This window comes from Ambystoma mexicanum, chromosome 9, assembly GCF_040938575.1.
Source record: "Ambystoma mexicanum isolate Mex_15411 chromosome 9, UKY_AmexF1_1, whole genome shotgun sequence".
Classification (NCBI taxonomy): domain Eukaryota; kingdom Metazoa; phylum Chordata; class Amphibia; order Caudata; family Ambystomatidae; genus Ambystoma; species Ambystoma mexicanum.
The window spans coordinates 244,681,107-244,704,920 of NC_090931.1; positions in this window are offsets into that span (position 1 = coordinate 244,681,107).

The window sequence follows — 23,814 nt, forward strand, 5'->3', positions numbered from 1 at the left end:
GAGAGAGAGTGAGAGGGAGAGACAGTAGCAGAGGAAGAGCGAGACTGGCAGTTGTGACAGGGAGACATAGAACATCAATCTGAGAGAGAGAGAGGAAGAGAGCCATCAGGAAAGAGAGTACAGCTGGAGAGACAGAGTGAGAACAGTAAGAGGGATCAAGCAATAAAGAAAGAGAGAGGGAGGAGAGAGTGAGAGATTGAGAGAGCATTAAGAGAGAGATGGAGAGAGATAGACAGTGAGATATTAATGGGTCTTAACAAGAGTATAAGGGAGGCAAAAAAGCCAACAGAGGGCCTGATTCATGGATTGTTTTGCACAATGCAAAGTGACTTTGCACTGCTGAAAAGCGACTTTGCACTGCTGACACAAACATTGATTCACGGAAAGTGCATTTTTGCAGTGCAAAATCAGCGCATAGTCACTTTGTACTGCAAAGTCACTTTTCAGCAGTGCAAAGTCACCTACACCGTGCAAAAAATTCCATGAATGTGGCCCATAGTGTAGCATGGTAAAGAATTCATCATGACTCTTTCACCCCGAACTCTCACTTATGGGTGAGCTGTAATGTTTTGATCACATTAGGGCCCTCTTGGCCACTTGGTCAATGGCCTTCAAACCCTATCTTCTGCATTTCCAGGGGTTACTTTAGATTCTGATCTCACTAGGTCAAGTGATAGCGTGGTCCAGATCCTCTTCTCATTGGTATATATTGGAGCCTTTTTCGTGAGGTTTGTCAACCTCACGAAACCCTGTGCCCCCCATTGTGCCCCCCCGACTAAGACGTTCAGTGACCATGTTCTCCCCCTACTTTTGTCTGTGCCCCCCTACTTTTGTCTTTGGCCCCCTCTGTGCCCCTCCTAAATTTGATCCTGGTGACGCCACTTAGCTGGGGGGCACTGAGTCGACCCTCTGAATAAAGTAGGTGGACTCCGTCCCCCTGTGTGTACCCTGGACTTGAGCCCTGCTGGTATGTAAAGGCCAGCAGCTTAGTTTGGAACCAATACTTTTAGTCAGTGATAGAAGTGTAACAAAAAAAGTAGTGGAACTGTGACTCGGCAGGGGAGAGGGTAGGAAGGAAGATAGCAACGTGCAACACATTTTTCAAGGGTTGCAGTCATGCTGGTTGACAGTCAATTGAGTTGAACCAGATTTCAGTTTAGCTGTAACTGATATGGAGTGAAAATGGAGAAGTGTGCTTTAACTTCACAAAGAACAGTTCCGGAATGGTGCAAATGGTTGCAAAAAGTAGTGGAGCCGTTAACGGTAAAAAAAAAAAAGTAGTGGAACGCCACTCCCGACAGTTCCCGCTCACTTCAACGACTGCTTTTAGACAGAGAGATCGGGTACTCAAATACATATGGTTTGTCTCCATTGTCCACTGACCATATGGCAACGGTGTACGGAGCTCTTTGAAAGTTGGTGGTTAAGCTTCAGAAAGACCTATGCATAAGGGGTTCGCATAATCCCACCCTGAGGGCACTGCAACAGCAGTTGATGGAGGAGCATAGACATCACCTTCTTTAGATTACACATCTTAAAAACAGCTGGCATTTGCTCCCAGGCTGCAGGGCAGAGAAAGAAAAGGGCAAAGTGTAGCACCCAAACCACCAGCCATCCACTGGCATATTCCACTGCCAGCATTGCTCCACCGGCATATTCCACAGCCAGCATTGCTCCACCGGCATATTCCACTGCCAGCATTGCTCCACTGGCATATTCCACAGCCAGCATTGCTCCACCGGCATATTCCACTGCCAGCATTGCGCCATCGGCATATTCCATTGCCAGCATTGCTGCACCGGCATTTTCCATTGCCAGCATTGCGCCACCGGCATATTCCACGGCACATTGCTTCACCGGCTGATTAACATTGATGTAAGGCCCTAGATGCTATACTATTTTACTGAAAGAGAGAATCTGGCCCCAGCTGAAGAGGAGATCCTGGAAGATAAGGAAGGTAGCTCGAGGAGGGTAACATCGGTTTTGGATGTATTAGGGTGCAGGCCGTGTCCCCTTATCGATCTTTGAGTTTTCTCCAGTCTGTTCTCTCTGTTTGGGAAATGAAATTGTGGCTTGATCTGCCCCTGGCTGAACATCATGGGAAAGGTTTACTAGTGAGAGAGAATGTATGAAAAAGGGTAAATGACAGTGAGCGTATAAGTGCTAAATCACTCATTCAATTATTAATTCACCACGTGTACTCACTCCACTGATCACAGTCTCCCAACATACCGCACTCACCCATTCAAATCACACATTCCAACAACCTGCATCAATTTGTCAAACTAGAAATTATATCGTGCCTCCTATTGCTATGAATATATGTATATTGGCCTACGCCAAGCTGCTAACAAGCTGCTTATAAACTACATGTGAATGAACTCGCATTGCAAGGTCCTGACCTTAGAAACCATGTAAACTGTCATTTTGGGTCAAGCCGCCATTTTAGGTTTTCTTGCTCTATAAAGTCACCATGTGAGCTAAAATGGTAGCCTATGTTATTCAGAACAGAACTTGATTGTCATGACCTCTGTACAGCTAATGTATAACTTGCCTGCAGGCCACTTGTTAGGGTCATGAGCTGAGACCTTGTCCTTCTGCTGACCTGTGTGCAATGGATTACCTGTATCACCGAAACTGATCTATAATTGAATGAGAACACCTGCTTAACTACACTGTAAAAACTAAGTCCTGCTTTGTAATGTTAGGCCTAGAGCATACATTATTACCACTTCTTCTTGTTAATGTATAAACCTAAGATGAACTAGATTTGACCTGGCAAGGGACCCTAGAGCAGTAACTTATTTATGGAATGGTTAACCTGCAGAAAGGCTGGACAACAGGCTGGAGAAATGTATAAAAGCCTGACTGTTTCAATGAATTTTTGCACTCATTGAGCACACCGAACCACGCCGGAGTTCGCTGTGTTGTACTGAGGGTCGATAGCTATCTGAATTTTGTTCTGTTCTTTTGTAACTGGATTCAGTATAAAATAAAGTGCTTTGTATGTTCCGGTGTTTGGTGTGTTTCCTTTTTGGTTACCCTGCCTCATATTATTTCCTTGTTTTCACAGTTGGCGCCCGGAATAGGGACCCTCAAGATTGATGCCGGATTATTGAAGGTTGACGCACGCTATCGGACCGGGATCGGACAGTGTGACATAACGGGCCCGACTGAACGAGACGCGAGACCTCAACAGCGCTGCACGATCCGTTCCCTGGACGATAGCCGTGTGGTCTGAGACGGTATCTTGACGAGGGTCAATTTTTTGAGGCGGGAAGATTTGCCGAAATCACCATACACAAGGTAAAATTCGTTAGGTAAGTCCTTTGTAAACCGATCGGTCCTCCTTAGGTTTGGTCAGGTGAGTCGTTACCCGACTCTTAATTCAACCCTGACAATTTGAATTTGGCGCATTGTATCTGCAGACACAATTATTGACCAGGTAACACCGAGTATTTGAGAAATGCCTGGGAAATTGTCTAGCTGCTTTAGGGCATTATTCCGCAGCGATAGACAATCTTTGGAATTTAGCCGTCCGGCACCCCAGGAGGGGTCACCGGCATGTACTATGTACTGTAAGCATGGCATTGGAAGTGAGTATTTAATAAAATTTGGCACAGACAAACCAGACATGCCTCCGAACTTCAGTGGCCAGTCAATGGTAGTTTTGAGATCCCTCGTATTGAATATTTAGAGTCAGTCTTGTTAAAAAAGAAGGGCAGACTTGCAGCATTTGATGTTTTCCAAAACTGGAAAAGAGAAGCGTTGCAGTAGCTTAAAAGTAGGGAAAAACATGTGCGCCGTCATAAAACAAATGCTGAAAAGGCGTTGTTATATGATCAGGACAAACAGTCTGAGTCGGTTAGGAATATGGACATGGCTTTCTCACTCGGTATTCAGAAAATCTATCCTTCTAAAGATCTTCATGTTTCTGATGAGTTTATCGACAAATTGTTAAATGAACGAAGGCCTGGTGCCTCTGCACCACCTCCATATGTTCCTCTTCCTCCTGCTGTACCTCTTCCTGCTGTTATTCCTGCTCTTCCTGCTCAACCTGTTGTTCCTATTCCTCCGGTTGTTGTTCCTCCACCTGCTCCTCTGCCTCTTCCCATTGCACCAGTAATAGTACCTCCATTGAATTTGCCTGCACCCTCACTCCCAAGTAGTTCTGTACCGCTTTTAGTTGATCAGAGTGCGGGGTCGAGGATTGTTACTCGTAATACTGTTCCTACAAAAAAGAAACAGGATTTGTTTGCATGGGCTAAGCATTATATGGAGAGAGATGATCGAGCTAATGTTCTTGCCACACTTTCTAATATGGATAATTTTCCTGAGAAAAATGTTTTCATTGAAGGTTTAGGGATTCATTTATGTGTAATGTGGGGTAAATTAAATAATGCAGACCTCCAACAAGGGTTGAGGGACCTGAATACTTTAGCATTTTCAAGAGACACTGTGGAGAAGGTACATGAGCATGTTGAGAGGATATTTGAGTATAGAAAGGAGTTGGAAAGGTTACGGGATGAGGATGACAAAGAAGAAAGTATGTATGTACAGAAACAATTTCTTCCGTGTCGTAAATCGACATCTGAGGAGGCGCAAATTTGTACGAAAGATGCGATTAGATGGATTTCAGACATATCGATAACTCCAGTTGAGGTATATGACACATACAATCAATATACGCTAGAAATGCAGAGGAAAGTGATACAGGTAATGGTAGAGTACCTGCAGGATGAATGTTTAAAGAGAAAGGTTAGTTGTCCCACAGAGTTATTGAGCATTTATAAGAGAGCTTTTTCACTTGACACTTCTTCAACTACTTTAGCGCTCGACTTAGCTCTGTTGCTTAGTAAGCGTTCGGAGTTGCCTACATCTCAGTTGCCTATGAGAGAGGTTCCTCCGACATTTGTCCCAAAGGTTGAGATTCCTGCTAATGCTGCAGCAGGTACACCTGCTGTGGACATTCCTGCACATTATGTATCACAGTTTGTTCACGGCCCGTTTTCACGACAGGAAGTGAATACTATTAGATAAACTATTCCTGACATTAGGAAAAATCCGACAGGGTTCTATAAAGAGATAGAGTCCGTTTTGCAGTCCTCAGTGTTTACCCTAGGCGACATTGATTTGCTATTCCCTGTACTCCTGCCTGTAGATTTGTGGAAACAAGTTAGAACTATAGACGATGTACCAGGGTTAGGAGATACATGGGCTAACATAGTTAGGCTTGATGGGGAAAGGACAGCTGGTGAGAGACCACCTCAGGTGATACTAACTTTGCCTGATAGAATCATTGCAAAACTGAAAACTATAATCCCCGAAAAGAGAATTATTTGGGACAAGCTTACGGCCTGTGTCCAAGGAAAATCTGAGGGTTGTACCGAGTTCTTTAATCGGTTCAAACAGGTATTCTCGGATTTAAGTGGACAAGACTTAGGCACAGAGTCTGGGAAAAGATTATTTGTGGACAAATATATACGTGGATTGCTGCCTGACATCCAGTCACAAATGATGTCTTCTGAGAGCGCTTGGCAGGCGAAATCCCAATCAGAAGTACTGCACATGGCTCAGTACTACAAGAACCGTGTCAATAATTAAAAAGATAGAGTCGAGAAGAGAAAAGGTGATTTGAAGACTAAAGTATTGTTACAGCAAATTGTTAGAGGCCCCAGAGGGGGTAGTTCGCAGATTAGAGGTCAGTATGTTCCACAAGGGAATGTGCCCTTGGGTCCTGTGAATATTAACCAGTGTGCCTATTGTCGCCAGGAGGGTCATTGGCGTGCACAATGCCCCGTCCTTCGACAGAGGTCGAATAACACATTTGGAAATATGGGTAGACGATCCAGAGGTCGCCCGGGTGTAGGGGGCCTTGGTAGAGGCCAGTTTTCACAGGATCCCCAACAACCTTTTTCACAGGATAATCAGACTTCGAGTGTGGATACTAGAAACATATTTGATCATCCTTCTGCTGCATATCTATCTGAAGAGCTTCCTTTTGATGATATTTTGTTTCGTTAGGATTGCCCGAAGCAGGGTTTGGAACCTACACCTATTCCCGTTAATCAGAAAGGTCCCTACGTTGAAATGGTAGTGGGAAATAGGAAACATCAATTTTTGATAAACACTGGAGCACAGAAGTGCTCCATTGATCATTCTCGGGTTCCAAACATTCCACTGTCAGGGCAAACTGCTCTTCACTGTGTTAAACTAGGGTGTTTCTCTCCTCTCGCAGGAATCCCAAACTTAGGTGGCCCTGACCCACTACGCATTACTGTTTGCTCTTCACTGTGTTAAACTAGGGTGTTTCTCTCCTCTCGCAGGAATCTCAAACTTAGGTGGCCCTGACCCACTACGCATTACTGTTTGCTCTTCACTGTGTTAAACTAGGGTGTTTCTCTCCTCTCGCTGGAATCTCAAACTTAGGTGGCCCTGACCCACTACGCATTACTGTTTGCTCTTCACTGTGTTAAACTAGGGTGTTTCTCTCCTCTCGCTGGAATCTCAAACTTAGGTGGCCCTGACCCACTACGCATTACTGTTTGCTCTTCACTGTGTTAAACTAGTGCCCTCCACTCACTTCCTGTCTGCATACTCGTGTCGTTCGCCTCCCCTCCTATTCCATGGTGCTCTCCATCTCGCCTATCTACTCTAACTGCTTCTCCATTGACTATCCTGCTCTCCTCACTAAATCCGGTAGGAAAAAGTTTAAAAAGGACATCCTGGTCTCCAACCCAGGCCTCCCTATCGCTGACACCTACACGAGCGCCTGCTCCAAGGAAACTCTCACTGACATTCTCTTCTTCGTGCCTTCACCTGACCTATGGACCCTTCACATGGTCGCTGTGCTCTCTCCTTTCTCCACCTCTCCCATTAATGGTGGCACCCGTTGGGATGTCCTCTTGGCCCCTTTCCACTCCTCTAAAGCCATCATTAATGTCTATGCTAACGGGACCGTCTTGGTCCAAGGCCCTCAGGCCAACCTTCACCTCTTTGATAGACGCTTCCCATGCCTCATCAACTTCCTCTCCGCTCCCGCTGTCCCCCCTCCTCTATCCTCAGCTACCTTGCCTCCCCCCTCCCTCCCTGCCCCCTCCCTTGCTCCCTCTTCAACTCCTTCTCTAACACCTCCGCAGGGTGTACCTCTGATCTGTACCCCTCCCCGGAAGTTTTTCAAGGGTGGCAACCTTCTCCACATTGCCACTCTAAACTCCCGCTCTGCCATCAAGCACTCCTCTGATATCTGTCGCCTTCTTGAGGAACTGGACCTCGACATCCTCGGTCTCACTGAGACTTGGTTCACTGCCAGCTCTGCCACCAGCTTCGACACACTCCTACCTGACGGCTACAAGATCCTCTCCGTGCCCAGGCCCAACCGTTCAGGGGGTGGTGTTGCCCTTATCTTCCCTGAGTGGATTCCTGCCACTGTCACTCCTACGCAGACCTACTCCTCTTTTGAATGTCTTGTCTGCCGACTTTCTCTCTCTCCTAGCCATTCCCTTACCGTGGCTACTATCTATCGGCCACCTGGTCAAATTTCCTCCTTCCTCTCTGAGTGGGCTGATCTCTCCTCATCACTCCTGTCCTCAACCACCCAACTCCTCTTTCTCGGCGACTTCAACATCCACCTTGATGCCTCCTGTCCCCCCACTGGTCTCTTTCGCGAACTCTGCAACTCTCTCTCACTCTCTATTCTCCCTTCTGGTCCTACTCACTCTGCAGGGCACACTCTTGATGCTCTGATCTCTTCTGACCTTCCCCTCTCCCTCCCTCTCTCCACTCCTCTCTCCTGGAGTGATCACTTTCTTCTATCCTCCCACCTCTCCCTCCCTACCCCACAGGCAAAGCCACCCTCTTCACTGCCACCCACCTTCTCGGTCATCCGACCCATGAAGCGGGTGTCAGTTGAGGCTTTCGCTGCCACCTTCTCGCCCCCTCCTCCCCCCTCGGCTGACTCCCACCCCGACACAGCCCTCTCCATGCTCTATTCCTCTATATCTGATACTCTCGACATCCTTGCCCCCGTCATGAGAATCCGCCTGAAGCCCAAAGCCAAATGTAATTCCTGGTACGACTCGGATCTCGTCACCCTAAAACGCAAGTGCAGGGTGGCAGAGAGGAAATGGCGTGCTTCATGTTCATCCTCTGACAAACTGGCCTGCCGCCTGCTCCAAAGGCAATATCGGCTCTCCGTTCTCACTAAGAAGAGAGCCCTTATCCAAGCCCGCATCTCTGAGGCATCAAACAACTCGGCCGAACTCTTTAAAATCTGCAAGGAGCTGGCCAACCCTGCTGCAGTCTCTACCTCTCCTGTCCCCTCACAGGCCCTCTGCACTGCACTGGCCTCGCACTTCATCTCAAAAACTCAGGACATCCTGTCCTCACTCTCCTCCCCTCTCCTCCCTCCCTCTCTTCCTGGCTCTTCCTCTTGCTCTCTTGTAGCCGCCCCTCCGCCCTCCTTCTCTTCATTTCCACCTTTTTCTGCTGACGAGGTTTCCAGACAAGTCCGATCTATGAAAGCCTCGTCTAAACAGGTTCACCCCTGTTCCTCCAAAACCATCAAGGACCACATCGTCTCCCTGGCTCCTGCCCTGGCTGACTTTTGCAACCACTCATTCGCCTCTGGAGTCTTCCCATCCCCCCTCAAGCACTCCCTTGTGCACCCCCTCCTCAAGAAACCCTCTTCCGACCCCTCCTGCCCGGCCAACTATCGCCCAATCTCCATTACTCCCTTCCTGGGCAAGCTCCTGGAGAAACTGGCCATCTCCCAGCTTAACCTCCATGCTGAATCTGTTGGTAATCTTCATGACCATCAATCCGGCTTCAGAGCGGCCAGAAGCACGGAAACTGCTCTCCTGAACATCCGTGAGGACCTGCTCCTGAACCTCGATTCCAACACTCCCTGTGTTCTCATTCTGCTCGATCTCTCCTCTGCCTTTGACACTGTCAACCATGCCATCCTGCTCAACCGTCTCCGTGATAACCTGGGTATCACTGGTCAGGCTCTGGCATGGCTGACCTCTTTCCTCTCTGGTCGACCCTCCCAGGTCCAAATGGGCTCCTTCCTCTCTGACATCTTTTTCTCCACCTGTGGTGTCCCCCAGGGATCCAACCTCTCTCCCTGGCTTTTCAACCAGTATCTGGCACTCCTTGCCCACCGCATCGCCGCCCTCTGCCCCCACTTCCAGTGCTATGCGGACGATACCCAGCTCATTTTCAGGCTACCCTCGGCCTCCTCCTCTCCTTCCCTCATCTCCGACTGTCTGTCTGCTATCCAGGAATGGTGTGCCGCCAATGACCTCTGCCTTAACGCCAGTAAGACTGAGATTCTACTCATCGGCGCACCCACTCCCTCCTTCCCTGCAGCTCTCTGGCCGGCCTCCCTTGGCCCCCTTCCTGCCCCTACATGCAAGGCTAAAAACCTCGGGGTCATCTTCGACTCCACACTCTCCTTCTCTCCTCATATATCTGATGTCTCTAAGAAATCACACTACCAGCTGCACCTCCTCAGAGGTATTCTTCCCTTCCTCTCCTTCCCCCAGAAGCTCACTGTCTCCCGAGCCCTGGTTCTCTCAAGGCTGGACTACTGTAACAGCCTCTATCTTAATCTCCCTGCCTCCACTCTCCGCCCTCTGCAACTTATCCAGAACAGAACTGCGAGACTTGTCCTTGGCCTCAAGCCCAGGGACCGTATCTCTCCAGGACTGAAATCTCTTCACTGGCTCCCAGTGGCTGCGAGGATTAAGTTCAAAACCCTCTGCATTGTCCACAAGGCCTTCTGGGGCTTGGGGCCTAAATACCTTCAACTCTCTCTTCCTAAATATCTCCCTTCACGAGCCCTTCGCTCATCCATCTCTAACTCCCTCATGGTCAGCCGCTTCTCGAAGCAACGTGCTGGGGGTAGATCTCTCTCCGCAGCAGGGGCCTCCCTCTGGAACAGCCTGCCTGCCTCCCTGAAACTTGAGGAGAACCATCTCCGGTTCCGGAAGCACCTCAAAACCTTCCTCTTCGCTTCTGCCTTCTCTCTCCCTCTCCCCTGCTAAACCTGCTTAACTCCCCACTGAATTCTGCACTTAACCTGCATCTGGGCCACTCTCAGCGACCTCGGTCCAGGGCCCAGCCACTCTCCACTTGCACTGACCCCCTGGCTCCCCCTGCACTGTGGGACTGTCACTGTATCCCTACAGCCCCCTGCCCAGCACTTGCTCTGCACTTACCTCGCACTTGCCACCAGCTGGCCCTTTTTATTTATTATTTATCATTTATTATTTCATTACGCCACTTACCTTGTACTGCACTTCTCCCCCCACCTCCTCCCCCTGCACTTTCTCCTTTTTCCCCTTACCTCTGCACTTGCGCGATCTGAATGACACCTGGCCTAGTAGGATCGCTTGTCCGTCTTCCCCTTGTTTCCCTCCCTCCCTGCCTCGTCGCGCCTTGAAACACTTGTGTATAGGCGCGTTACAAATACCATATCATATCATATCATATCAAACCAATGTTTCTGTAGGGTTTTCTGGCACACCAGTTGTTTGTCCGGTTTCTTCACCGGTACCTATTTCTTTGCGTCTCTTTACGGACCACTGTCCATTTCTCTTGACTTCGAATTGTGGAAAGAATTTGCTGGGGTTGAATCTGTTGAAGGAATTAAATGCGGTAATTCATTGTTCTTCTGATGGAGTGCGTTTGACGATTTCACCACAGCAATGTTCTGTTTCGCAATTCTTGACTAGACTTTTGCCGCCAGAATTCAGTAATGTACCAGAGTGTTTGTGGGCAGTTGATGACAATGATGTCGGTGTTTTGCAGATTGAGCCTGTTAAAATAGTTTTGAAACATGGAATTAAGCTGCCCCGTATTCCACAGTATAAGATCTCAGTTGAAGGCGAGCGAGCTTTGAAGAGCATTGTTTCCGATTTTGTGCATCGTGGGGTGATTGAGGAGATTGCAGGAAGTTTGTGCAATAGTCCGATTTTATCCGTGTACAAAAAAGGTGATAATGCAATTCCATTTCGTTTTATAATTGATTTACGTGCCATTAATAAAGTCGTCGCTCCACAATTTCCAATTGTGCCTGATGTGACGACAATATTAACCATGATTCCAGCTACGGCTACTCACTTCAGTGTTGTGGACCTAAAGAATGCTTTCTTCAGTATTCCTATACATGAGGATAGTAGATACTTGTTCGCGTTCACCTTAGGGGGACGCTCATTCACATTTACTCGTGCACCTCAAGGTTATACTGAGAGTCCTAGTATTTATAGTAGGGCTTTGAAAGAGCAGTTTGATACCCTTGAATTGCCCCCTACTTGTACGTTGCTTCAATATGTTGATGATTTGCTTTTAGCCGCTGACTCTGAGAGCTTGTGTAAAGAGGGCACCGTGTTGTTGCTCATCCATCTAGCTAAGCATGGTCACAAAGCTTCACTTAAAAAGTTTCAATATTGTTGCCCGGAGGTCGCCTATTTAGGCTATCTCCTGTCAAAGGAGGGAAGAAGATTGACACCTGAAAGAATAAAACACATTTCTGGCATGTCCGTCCCAAATACACAAAAGGAAGTTAGAGCCTTGATAGGTATGGCTTCTTACTGTAGGTTATGGATCCCAAACTTCTCACTAGTGATAAAACCGATGTTGGCCTTGACGAAGAAGGGTATTTCATCGCCATTGCCATGGAATACGGAGCATCAACATTCATTCGAGTTGCTCAAGACTGCATTATGTTCGGCGCCAGTTTTGGGCACACCGAACTATGAGAAGGCCTTTGTGTTGTTTGTGCATGAATGTGATGGATGTGCTTTGGCTGTATTAACGCAGGAACATGGAGGGAAGAATAGGCCATGCGGTTACTACTCTTCCGCCCTTGATCCTGTTGCATGCGCTTTGCCAAGATGTTTGCGCGCTGTCGCTGCTGCTGCTGCGTCTGTAAAACAGAGTGAGGGAATGGTCCTAGGCCATGATTTAACCCTGAGGGTGCCTCACTCTGTAGATATTCTATTGAACAAAACCCAAACGCAACACCTCACTTCCGCACGACTGACAAGATATGAATTAATCTTGTTTGCTCCCCACATTCAAATTAGGAGGTGCTGCGTTCTTAATCCGGCTGAACTCCTACCTTTCCCGCAAAATACTGTTTGCGGTGACGAAGAGTCACATGACTGCCTGTATACTACTGAACAAGATACAAAAGGCAGAGTTGATTTGAGGGACACTCCTTTGGATAACCCACAAGGGGAGCTGTTTTGTGATGGCTCCTGCTTCAAACTACTGGATGGTACATCCACAGCTGCTTATGCAGTCACTACATTGAGTACGGTTGTGGAGACCAAGAGAATTATGCATAACTCTGCGCAGGCCGCAGAGATTATAGCATTGACTCGAGCTTGTGAGCTTTCCGAAGGGCTAACAGTAAACATATATACTGATAGCCAGTATGCCTTTGGGGTGGCTCACAACTTTGGGAGACTTTGGTCAGAGAGAGGGTTTTTAACTTCGCATGGCACCAAGATCCAACATGGCTCCCTGATAGTACAATTGCTTTCAGCGCTTGCGCTCCCTAGTCAGTTAGCAATCATTAAGTGCGCAGCACATCGCAAGATTATAGATGATGTAGGGAAAGGGAATGCTTTCGCTGATCAAATAGCTAGACAAACTGCCTCTGATCTCTTCACGGAGATGTATGTTTCAAGGGAGACTGTAGATGCCTATGCAATGGATGAGGGTGTTGGGTCTGTACGGGATATCCAAGCCGATGCCACATTAGAAGAATCCAAGAGGTGGGCTGAGGGCTTGGGGAAACTCGATGATGATGGGTGTTGGGTGGACATGGTTGAAGGGAAATGGTTGCTTCCTAATGCCTATATAGTAATGATGGTTACCATGGCACACGGTCCCACACATGTGTGCGCTCAACATATCACAAGAATGTTAGAGAAAGTCTGGGTAAATGATAAGATTTCAAAAATTGCCCAGCATTATGTCCAAAATTGCATGATTTGCCTACAACACAGTGTGGGAAAGGGGACAGCAACTCCAAGAGGTAGCTTTGGGCCTCCTTCTGTCCCGTTTGAAGTGATTCACTTTGACTTTATTGAAATGGAGCGATGTAACAATCTAAAATATGTCCTTGTGGTCATTTGCGCCTTTAGTAAGTGGGTCGAGGCTTTCCCTGTTAAAGACGCTACAGCCATGACCACTGCAAAGACCATGTTAAAGGAATTCTTCCCACGGTTCGGTTTGCCGAGAGTTATCTGGTCGGATAATGGTCCGCTTTTTATCGCTGCTGTAATTCTACAGATATGTACGGCAATGCAAATTGACAAACGATTCCATTCGGCCAGACATGCTCAGAGCGCCGGATTAGTGGAAAGACACAATGGTATCATAAAAAACAAGCTCGCTAAGACGTGTGCCGGCACCAAACTAAAATGGCCGGACGCCTTACCGATCGTGTTACTAGCCATGCGTACAACCCCTCAAACTAAGACTGGGCTTTCTCCATTTGAGGTGGTAATGGGGAGACCTGCCAATATCTGGGGTCTTCCGAAGCCTAGGGCATTGAGGAATGTAGAAAATGTATTGCTTTCAGACTATTGTAGCCAGTTGACTAAAAACCTGTATTTCATTTATCACCAGGTACGAGACGCTTTACCCGTGCGATACGAGGGCCCAGGCCACAGTATACAACCTGGAAGTTGGGTTTTGGTCAAATCCTTTGACCGATCTTCCTGCCTTGCACCTCGGTTGCGGGGCCCGTTCCAGGTCCTGCTGGTCACCCAAACAGCGGTGCGTGTCGCAGGCCGGAAGCATTGGATCCACGCGACGCATGTCAAGAAACTTCCTCACCCAGTGCCACACGTTACAGAAGAAACAGAACCCCTCGCTAACGCTGCAACCAATGATCCCAAAGCAGTGAGTAGCACTGAGAGTGCGTCGGAGAATCTTTCTGAGCCCGTGAGGCTTGGGGAAGCTGCCATTTTGTCTCCGCACTCTCCGAAAATTTTGCTCCCGGAAATTGCTGTTCCAACTTCACTTGCCTCTGATACGTTGCTTCCAATGGGAAGTGACGACATCTTGTTCTCGGATCAAACAATACCAGGCACAACAAGATACAAACTCCGGCCACAAAGATAGACATACGGCACGGTTTTGCTGTGCATCTGATAGACATACGGCACGGTTCGGCTGTGCATTCAAGGAAGGAAAGGATCATCAAGGGCTTGCTTTTGCCCAAAAAGTTGAGGAAGGGGATTCTGTTGGCTAGGGGTTGTGGAAGGACTAAGAAGCCGCGCGACCGTAGTGTCGCCAGCAACGAACATTGGGGTCATCAATTGAAAATCTACAATGCCTGCTACCGCCACCGCTGTGGCTCGTATTGGACTTATAAATAAGGGGGCGACCAACTCGGACAATGAACAATGTGCCTGGGCCCTGAAAACATATTGCTGTGTTTTTATGATAATATTTGATTTTATAATAGTCACTGTCTTAGGCCTTTGGTATTTCGAAGAAACTCATCCTCTTAGAGTCTTTGCTGCCGACTGAAATTGTACCCACTGTTCCTACAGCTTTTGTACATTTGCATACTCTGTCACCTAGGGACTCACAGCATAGACAGAAGTATCACAATAATACCTTGATGCTTATAATGAATGCAACACATGCCATTTTTAATAAGACTAATTGTTGGGTCTGCTCACATTTACCGCAACATGGGGATAAGGGGCTAGGTTGGTATATTCACCCTTTACCTTTGACAACTGCTTGTTATGCTTCCCTTAGAGCACTGTTATTTGGCCGATGGAACGATAGCATCTCGGGGAACTTTGATGGCACTAATTTGAATAGTTTTGAGAAACGTGTTCTGACTCCCCTGGGATGCTCGCATTTCGCAAATAGGAGTAAGCTCAATATTGCTTCTATTAGGCCTTCTGATAGACTGTCTCGTCCTTTCCAATCTTTGATTTCCTTTAAAATGGCTCCGATAGGCAATAAGGATGCTGTGCCTCCTTCTTATACTGTTAACCATAGCCCCGATTCAGTTTCTTTCTGCATAGAGAGGAATGGCACCCGGTCAATGGGAGATTTTAAAGGTTGTGCCAACGCTGCAAATTTGACTGGGGAAGACAGACCTTTGTATGTAGGCGAACCTATCTACTTTGTTTGCGGTAATGTAGCATTTCCATGGTTGCCCAGGGATTGGCGGGGAACTTGTTATCTAGGAATCCTGTTACCTGGGGTGTTTATAGCAAGTACTGTAGAGGTTTCGAAGGCTCGTCCATGGCGGGACGAGAATGGCGACACTCCAGCACAGGTTTTAGGAGATGTAGCGAAATCATTCCTTCCATTCTTTGGGCAGATAGCGAATTCCGAGGATATCAGGAAACTAGCGACAGTACTAGAGAGAACCATCAACCGGACCACAGATATACTCTATAATATGACTTTAGAGCAGAAAGCGATCAGATTGGTAGCGCTTCAGAACTGGATGGCATTAGATGTCATTCTGGCTGAACGTGGTGGAGTATGTAAACTAGTGGGGTCCGCTTGCTGTGTTTTCGTACCGGATTCCTCCCCAACTATTTTTAAGGCAATACAGAATCTGCACATTCTTAGTTCAGAAGTGCATGTTCCCGAGGGAAATTGGGATCTTAGCGCTTGGTTCTGGGACTTCTTGCGGTCTTGGGGTTGGAAAGTGCTTTTAGTCTTGCTGATTATTTTGGGAATTCTGCTATTTCTTTGTTGTTGTATCCAATGTCTACCAAGTATATGTTCAATGCTAGGGGGATGTTGCGCTCAGGCGATAGGTACAATAGGACATAAAGTGTATGCCCCGGATAAAACCTCTAAGGAGTATGTACTGAAAGAGTAAAAGATCTAATGGCAATAGATATTTCTGACAGCTATTCAGGGTGTATGGACAATGACACATGGAGTTATTTGCAGGGAGATCAGAAGTAGTTTAGCACTTGGCATAGGCCAAAAGGAGGGTTTGTCAAACTAGAAATTATATCGTGCCTCCTATTGCTATGAATATATGTATATTGGCCTACGCCAAGCTGCTAACAAGCTGCTTATAAACTTCATGTGAATAAACTCGCATTGCAAGGTCCTGACCTTAGAAACCATGTAAACTGTCATTTTGGGTCAAGCCGCCATTTTAGGTTTTCTTGCTCTATAAAGTCACCATGTGAGCTAAAATGGTAGCCTATGTTATTCAGAACAGAACTTGATTGTCATGACCTCTGTACAGCTAATATATAACTTGCCTGCAGGCCACTTGTTAGGGTCATGAGCTGAGACCTTGTCCTTCTGCTGACCTGTGTGCAATGGATTACCTTTATCACCGAAACTGATCTATAATTGAATGAGACCACCTGCTTAACTACATTGTATAAACTAAGTCCTGCATTGTAATGTTAGGCCTAGAGCATACATTATTACCATTTCTTCTTGTTAATGTATAAACCTAAGATGAACTAGATTTGACCTGGCAAGGGACCCTAGAGCAGTAACTTATTTATGGAATGGTTAACCTGCAGAAAGGCTGGACAACAGGCTGGAGAAATGTATAAAAGCCTGAGTGTTTCAATGAATATTTGCACTCACTGAGCACACCGAACCATGCCGGAGTTCGCTGTGTTGTATTGAGGGTCGATAGCTATCTGAATTTTGTTCTGTTCTTTTGTAACTGGATTCAGTATAAAATAAAGTGCTTTGTATGTTCCTTTGTAACCTGTGTTTGGTGTGTTTCCTTTCTGGTTACCCTGCCTCATATTATTTCCTTGTTTTCACAAATTTACACCACTTTCACATCCATTCACATCACTCATTTACTTGCCAATTAATGTCTGTGTGTCTGTGTGTCTTAATGTAAGTGTGATTTCAGGAAGAGAAACGAGAAATTCTACAACGCCAGAGGCGTAGCAAATGGGGCCTGATGCTAATGTAGTTGGGCCCACTGCACTGACAAAAATATCTGTAAATTCCCACGCAGCGCTGCTGAGCGGACATTTACAGATTTTGGGTGGGCCTTGCCCCCAGGCCCTACCCTGCCTACGCCTCTGTACAACGCACATCTTTACTTAGATGTTGTGTTTGCATCATTTAAGTATTCAGTACAAATTATCAACAATATCAAATCAAGCTTAAGGTGCAGGGGGGGGGGAACACAGCCCTTACACATGGACTGTACAAATATGTAGCACAAAAAAAGTAAGTTCCCGAAGATGTGGGAACTCCCATCCCCTGCACACTATCAAGGGCCAACAACAAGCTTAAGTGTTCCTATGGGTTTTTAAACATGGGGTTTAAAGAGATGTTACACATTTCTAAATTAGGTTAAATCAAGTGATCTTTTTTAATAAAATTCCCAACACTCTCTTGTCTTCACAGATTATGGTTTAATGTGAAACCCAACACGTTTCGAGATTGTTGTTCTCTTCCTCCTGGGTACCGTGAAGATGGCTGCAATTTAACAAGAAAACAAGCTAATGTAAACACGTAGGTAACTTAAATATATGCCTTCATTAGATACATGTATTGTATAATTCACCTTAAGAGTGATAAATGACCTAATCAATAAAAGAATCCAGAAGTATTCTGGTGGTATGTGTCAATGTTCATGTGTCCCTCAGCTGAAATAGCTAATAATCTAAGGAAAAAAATGTAACACTAGTAACCCACTCATTTTCACAATGGTTGGTGGGTCTCAGTCTTGCTCTAGACTCAGGTGCAAACGTTAAAAGGCTGTTTTACTGCCACACTTCTCTAATGTTCAAGTGTCAGCTGTACAGCATATTAAATGATACCCTTCTTTAAGAGACAGTTTCCAAATCTAAATGGAGGGAAATGATACTTGTTGAATAATAGATGGGTTAGTACTCACAAATATTCTATGTCACTGTATACATTAATATGCAAAGGCTATCCATGCTAAGAAGATTCCTTACCATGTCTCTACTCCTGTGTTGTAAAACAGAAGGGTAGTAGTCACATCATTTGATGCGTTCCGGCTTATATGTGGATATTCATATCTAAAGGCAAATGTTAAAAACATCTTTTGCATGTAGTGGGCCAAAATCTTAGTAAAATACGCATTCCCCAAAGGTTTGCTGTGTCACAGATGTAGTGCAAATTGTGAGGCAAAACTCCTCACCAGTAAGCCACCACAATGAGGCGCAATCTGGAGATTGTAAAGATTTCAAAAATGCTCTAACCCTCCCCTTGAGTAAAGGTATTGCTGCCGTTCCCCCTAGATGTAATGTCTGTTCATATTTTCTATTAAAATCAATCGCTGTACTGTCTTTTGGAAGAGACTTGCGCCCCCCTGGACACCCCTGGAGGTGTGGGGGGGCATCCCCACAGTAGGAAGACCACTGCCTTAGTGGAATGTCCAAACTAATTGAAGCACTTCCTCTCACAAACTGTGTGCATGTGTGAATGACTCTTCACGTATATGTGAATATCTCTGTATATCATTGTGTTTTCGTGTGTGTGTGGTGTGTGTGTGTGTGTGTTTGTGTCTGCATGTAACAGTGTGTGAATATGTGATTATATGGACACGTGATTGCATGTCTGTTCATGTGTGTGAGAACATTGTTGGCTTAAGGCAACCACACTCCATATAGGGGTGGGAGAATCACTGCAGAGATTGTTATACTTCGGTGGAAGGTGGGGCGGGGGCGTGTGTGGGTGGGATACATATTATAAGCCGTGTGATGGGTGGGGATGGGTTCCATGCAATCGCGTTGGCGCTTGTAAGGAGGGGGTGCTTTTGTGTGCCAAAAAGGTAGAGGTTGCTTTGAGGGACTAGGTCACAAAAAGTGAGGCTGTAGAAATTGTGGGGGTGGGGGGTCTCCTGTTTTTAGGTGCAGATGGCCCGTGCTGTCTAGGAAGAAATTGACGTAGGGTCTGGGGACTTTTGATCTTTTCTCTGATTGAATGATGTGTCTTTGCAAACCCTTTTTTCCTTTTCTGCCTTTTCCCCCTTTGGGCAATGCTCACTACCATGCTCTGTTGTTTGTGAGAATGATCCGAACATCTGCTTTTTATTCTTTGCTGGTATTTTTTTTTTTTAAAAGCTCCCAAGCTTGATCATTTATCTTCATCTGAATGGGGGATTCTGCCCTGGGTTATATTTAACTCGTGCATATAAGGGATGTCCTCGAACATATGTGAGGATTACAAGGGACAATGACTTCCTTTTAGAAAACTGAGCTGTTCTCAAAGCTAGCAAATGGTGACAACATTTCCGAGTGCTGCTAGATGTGCGCACACTGAACTGGATATACACGTAGTACGCCAATGCGCTCGGGAAAGTAACACTTTGAGCAAGAGGCGCGGAATGAACTAGACATGAGCCTCCTTTAAAATAGGGTAAACTATTGTTGAGGTTTATTACGGGGTAACCTCCTCTGAAGAAAATCATTATGAGAATGTCAATGATGAGGCAGCTTTAGGAACCCTGGCCCTTTAATATAAAGCTTGTGGATGCCCAAAACGTGCCTATCACGTGGAAGACTTGAACTTAGCCAGAAAATCCACAAATGGTAACACCCATATAAGAGTCTCTTAATAAAGCTCCAGTTCTACTGAGATTTAAGCACAACCTAATGAATGAATTGCATAATGTTGATACGTTGTGACCGCATACTGACCCCTTTATGGGAGATTGTCATCCAGGCATCCCGAGGTTATCTAAAATATTGGCCAGATCAAACATATTTCAGAGCAGAAGAAGGGAGGGTTCAGGCCTGCAACCTTTGATCTGCCACATTAATTATGACCCGATCCGACATGAGCAGCATAGTCAATGCAGAGAGACCATGGGAGTTGTAGACCAAGACATTCGCAGAGCAGCTGGTTGGGGGCAAATTCCAACATTCTTACTCTGAAAGGGAATACAACAAGTGCCTAAACTGTGCAAGGACTGACCTATCTGCACAATACAGATTAATGAGGGCGACTAGAAAGGGTGGTGGGTTCAGGTGGAGGACGCTGTGAAGAATAGACAGGGATTTTCAATGCAAGCGTTTCTACAACGGGCAACTCGTGAAGGCCTGGCCTAGCTTTGAGAACATGATCATTTTGGTAAGTGCACAGACTGCTGCATCGTGGTCTTTGTGATGGAAGGTCAAAGATGTCTGAGTGAGGACAGCATTCAAAGCATGATTGTCACCCGCCCACAAATGAATGAAAGCAGCCACCACAGGGGGTCAGAGATCAACTGGCCAATAGCAAAACATATGTCAGAATCAATATTTTGGAAAGAATGCAATTTGTGTGGGTGTTATAACCTGTTATATAAGTCTAATTCTGGATCAGTCAGTGTACCTGATTTCCTATCTGGAGAAAAGCATGAGTTACCTGTGCAGAAGAACAAGGGGAAATGCCAGACTCCAAATGAGTTATCTGAGCCTCCTAGCGCCAGGAGCTCTGGTTTCAAGGGGTTCATCTGAAGGGGAGTAGAAGCCTTCATATAGTCTGCTAGATTGAGGTTGTAAAGCTGTTTGGAGCTCCCAGAGTGGCTAATAAGCACATTGGGGCTTCTTTATGGTATGTTATCTTGATATGCTTAGATTATGCTGAAAATCAGCAGTATCACCACTAGTATCAGAGCATTGAGGCTTGTCCATGGAGTAGTGTACTGTGCCCTGCCACAGTGGTGGCCAGATGAGTATTTAGTTACAAGCCTGAGCGACGTGAGGGCTTTAACATAGCCCCAGGGGCATTACCGGACCAGTAATCTCCTGTCTCAGAGTGCTCTATTGCTATTAATACACTAATAGTATTTTTACTTGAGTTGAGAAATGGTGTGTCAACCGTTTCTCGACTCGAGCAAAACAAATAAATATAATAATGACCGCCATGGATTGGATACACAGGACTACATGTAGTCCTTCTCCCTTTTCATGGCTCCGATTAAAACATAGAAAAAAAAGAACACATACAGAATGGCCGCCATGGAACAGAGCGAAGGAACTACACATAGTCCCTTTCCACTTTCCATGGTGGCCGGTGAAGAAAGTAAAGTAACTTCGTGGGACTCGGCGCTCTGATCGGAGTGCAGCAGGTGAGTCTTTGTTGGCACGGTAACGATGCGGCGTAGGCCAGATCGTTTGTAACAATCGGCTTGCCCCTCACTGGGTACTAATTTTGAGTGCAGGTCCGCAAGATCTTTTTGTCAAAAAAGATTGTACATAGTTAACAAACACAAACAGAACAGGGTCTCATGAGAGAGCACCTTTATAGTGCGAAGCAGGAAACCTATAGTAGGAAGAATAATTATACATTTACCTGGGACAAAACATGGACAGAGGCAGAAGGGGGCAAGCGCTATATGCATAATCACCCCCTTATGCAAAAAACACCTCGGGCCTCTGTGTGAGTATGGAGGTAACGTTAAAAAGTGTAGCATTTGAAATGCTTCATGCGTATGAGTTCAGTTCACATAGGTACTCCATGGAGTATACAGCTCATATTTACCCCATGCAGTACCCAATAGCATAAATGTGCTGTGTAATTCCTACTTATGATTCGGTGGTATTCTACAAATAGAAGATATTTTAAATACCACATGTTCACCATTACCACTAGACTGGTATTTTTGGCATAAGAATAATGATGCGCATTGCACTTCACGCTCCCAGGGAGCAATGGGACATTTATGCATTTTAAACCATGGGGCGAAAGGGGACTGCTTGGGACAACCATAGGTGAGAAGGCAGCCTGTCGACGGAAAGGTACGTAATTAATTATTGTGAGCTATGTTGAGGTAAAGTCCTCAAAGCAGAGAAGGCCAGCCCCTCCTTGGCTTGTGCTGCCACATTGAGAAGGCATGATTAAAATGGGTGTTGCGGCACGGAGCCGAAAGTCTTCAAGAAGAGAAATCGGTGCAGGACTGCGACAGATCCTTGTAGGCGACCTATGTCTAGGATCTTGCTCCAAACTGCTAGGAAGGCATGTTCTGCCCTATGTCTTTGGCAAAATCATGACTGGAAAGCATGTTATTATTTCACAATCCCTTTTCCCTCCCAGCATGCAATTATAGAGTGATTGCTGAAAGAAGGCTGACTAACCAGGATGTTTTGTGTTACCTCTAAATGCTGTTTTTCTATTTCTTCACATCTTCAATTACATTCCCAACCCCACCTACTTCTCCATTGCATATGAACAGCGTGAAATCTATACCAAAAATGACATCTCTTTAAATCACATCAGAAATTGCATAATGTCCTGCTAATTAGCTAGTTCCTTCAAGCATTTCTTATGGGAGGATGGAAAGGGGGTTCACAACACGTCTATTAGTACCGGCCCCACAAAGTCTCAGAGGGGTAAGTGGATATTTCAAGCTTTAGCCCACCCAATGTTTGGGTCTTTTCCTTTCCTTGTGACCCTGCAATTTGCAGATAATGACCTATTCAATTAGGTTTGCTATGTGAAAGGTAAGCAAGAGATCCCACTGGTTGAACTGTCCATTTTTTAATAAATTCAAAAAGAGTTTCTTGTTTTTTTTCTCCATTTAAACATGTTGAATGAAGTCCAGAACCCACTCCAAAAGTCTGCCTGGGCATTATAAGGAAGTAAAAGGTTGACAGGTGGCACAATGTGTTGGGAGGGTGCTCGAGTGTCTTGTCCTGTAACACCGAAGCCATTGTGATATTTGCCATGTGAGAAAAGTAGGTCTTTCTTTGCACCTCTTTTGAATAACATTTAAGCAATAATCCCACGTTGTGCAAGCTTTAATAATAATAATAATTTACCGGCCGGTAACATCCCGGAGCCCAAGTTACAGGCCCGAGAGAAGCAAGGGCCTTAACGCCAGGCCCCGATGCCCTTACCGTGTTGGTGAAGCCCAAAGACTGCGAGATTATTGCTATTAGCACAAGGTGCTAATAGTAATTAAAAAAAAACGGTTGGGCTGCTTTGTTCGAAGCAACGGTCACAGTGATGTCAGGGTTGCCGTGGAAATGGAGGGCGGGGCTCTGCTCAGAGCCCCTCTTCCATTTCCTTTGACTTACCTGCATGCCAAGCTGAGCGAGTGGGGCGGGTTGAGGAACCGGGCGGAGGAGCCCATTTAAGGTAAGTTGTTGGGGTGGGGGGTGTTGAGGGGCTGGATTTGGGGGCAGGGGAGAAGAGAAAACAGTGGTGCCAGTGGAGGGGGATGTGCAGAGCACTCGGGATCTGTAGATTCAGCCCAGGTTTGCAGCAACCTGATTGGCTCCCGCCCCCACTGAGGGTGCTAATACATAAATATGACTCTAAAAAAAGAAAAACATTAACTGAAGTTGATTTCTTTAAAAAGCCTTCCTACAAAAGCTTATGTATAATTCAGTGAATTATACTCTGTGAAGTTGTTTTTTTTATTTCACAAGTTCTACCAAAATACCCCAGAAGCACTTATCATTTATTTTGAAAGGTTTGGTATGGTGGGGACTTTTTCTGGATCCTGACTTTCTTATGAAGTGAAGAAAGAGTCCTTGTTCCCTGGAATCAGCAGCGGTTCAAAGGCCAGTGGCATCGGACATGACAGGCCTGTGAGTGAACTGAGCCTCTAAACATCACAGGCCTGCAACATACCTGGAGGCAAGCGTCGAGCTCCCAGGAAAGCCGTCCGCAGAGCTCCCAGAGGCATCGGATTCTGCAGCTGCAGGGGGTGGGGGTGGGGGCTGGATCAGGCCTAGCTCTGGGAGGCAGAGGCCTGAAACAGCAGACGATGTTCTCCCGAGCCCCCTCAAAGCAGGACACAAGACTGCAAAGTCAAGATTGAATGACAGGGTGGGCGGGGGAAGGAGGTTGGAAGAA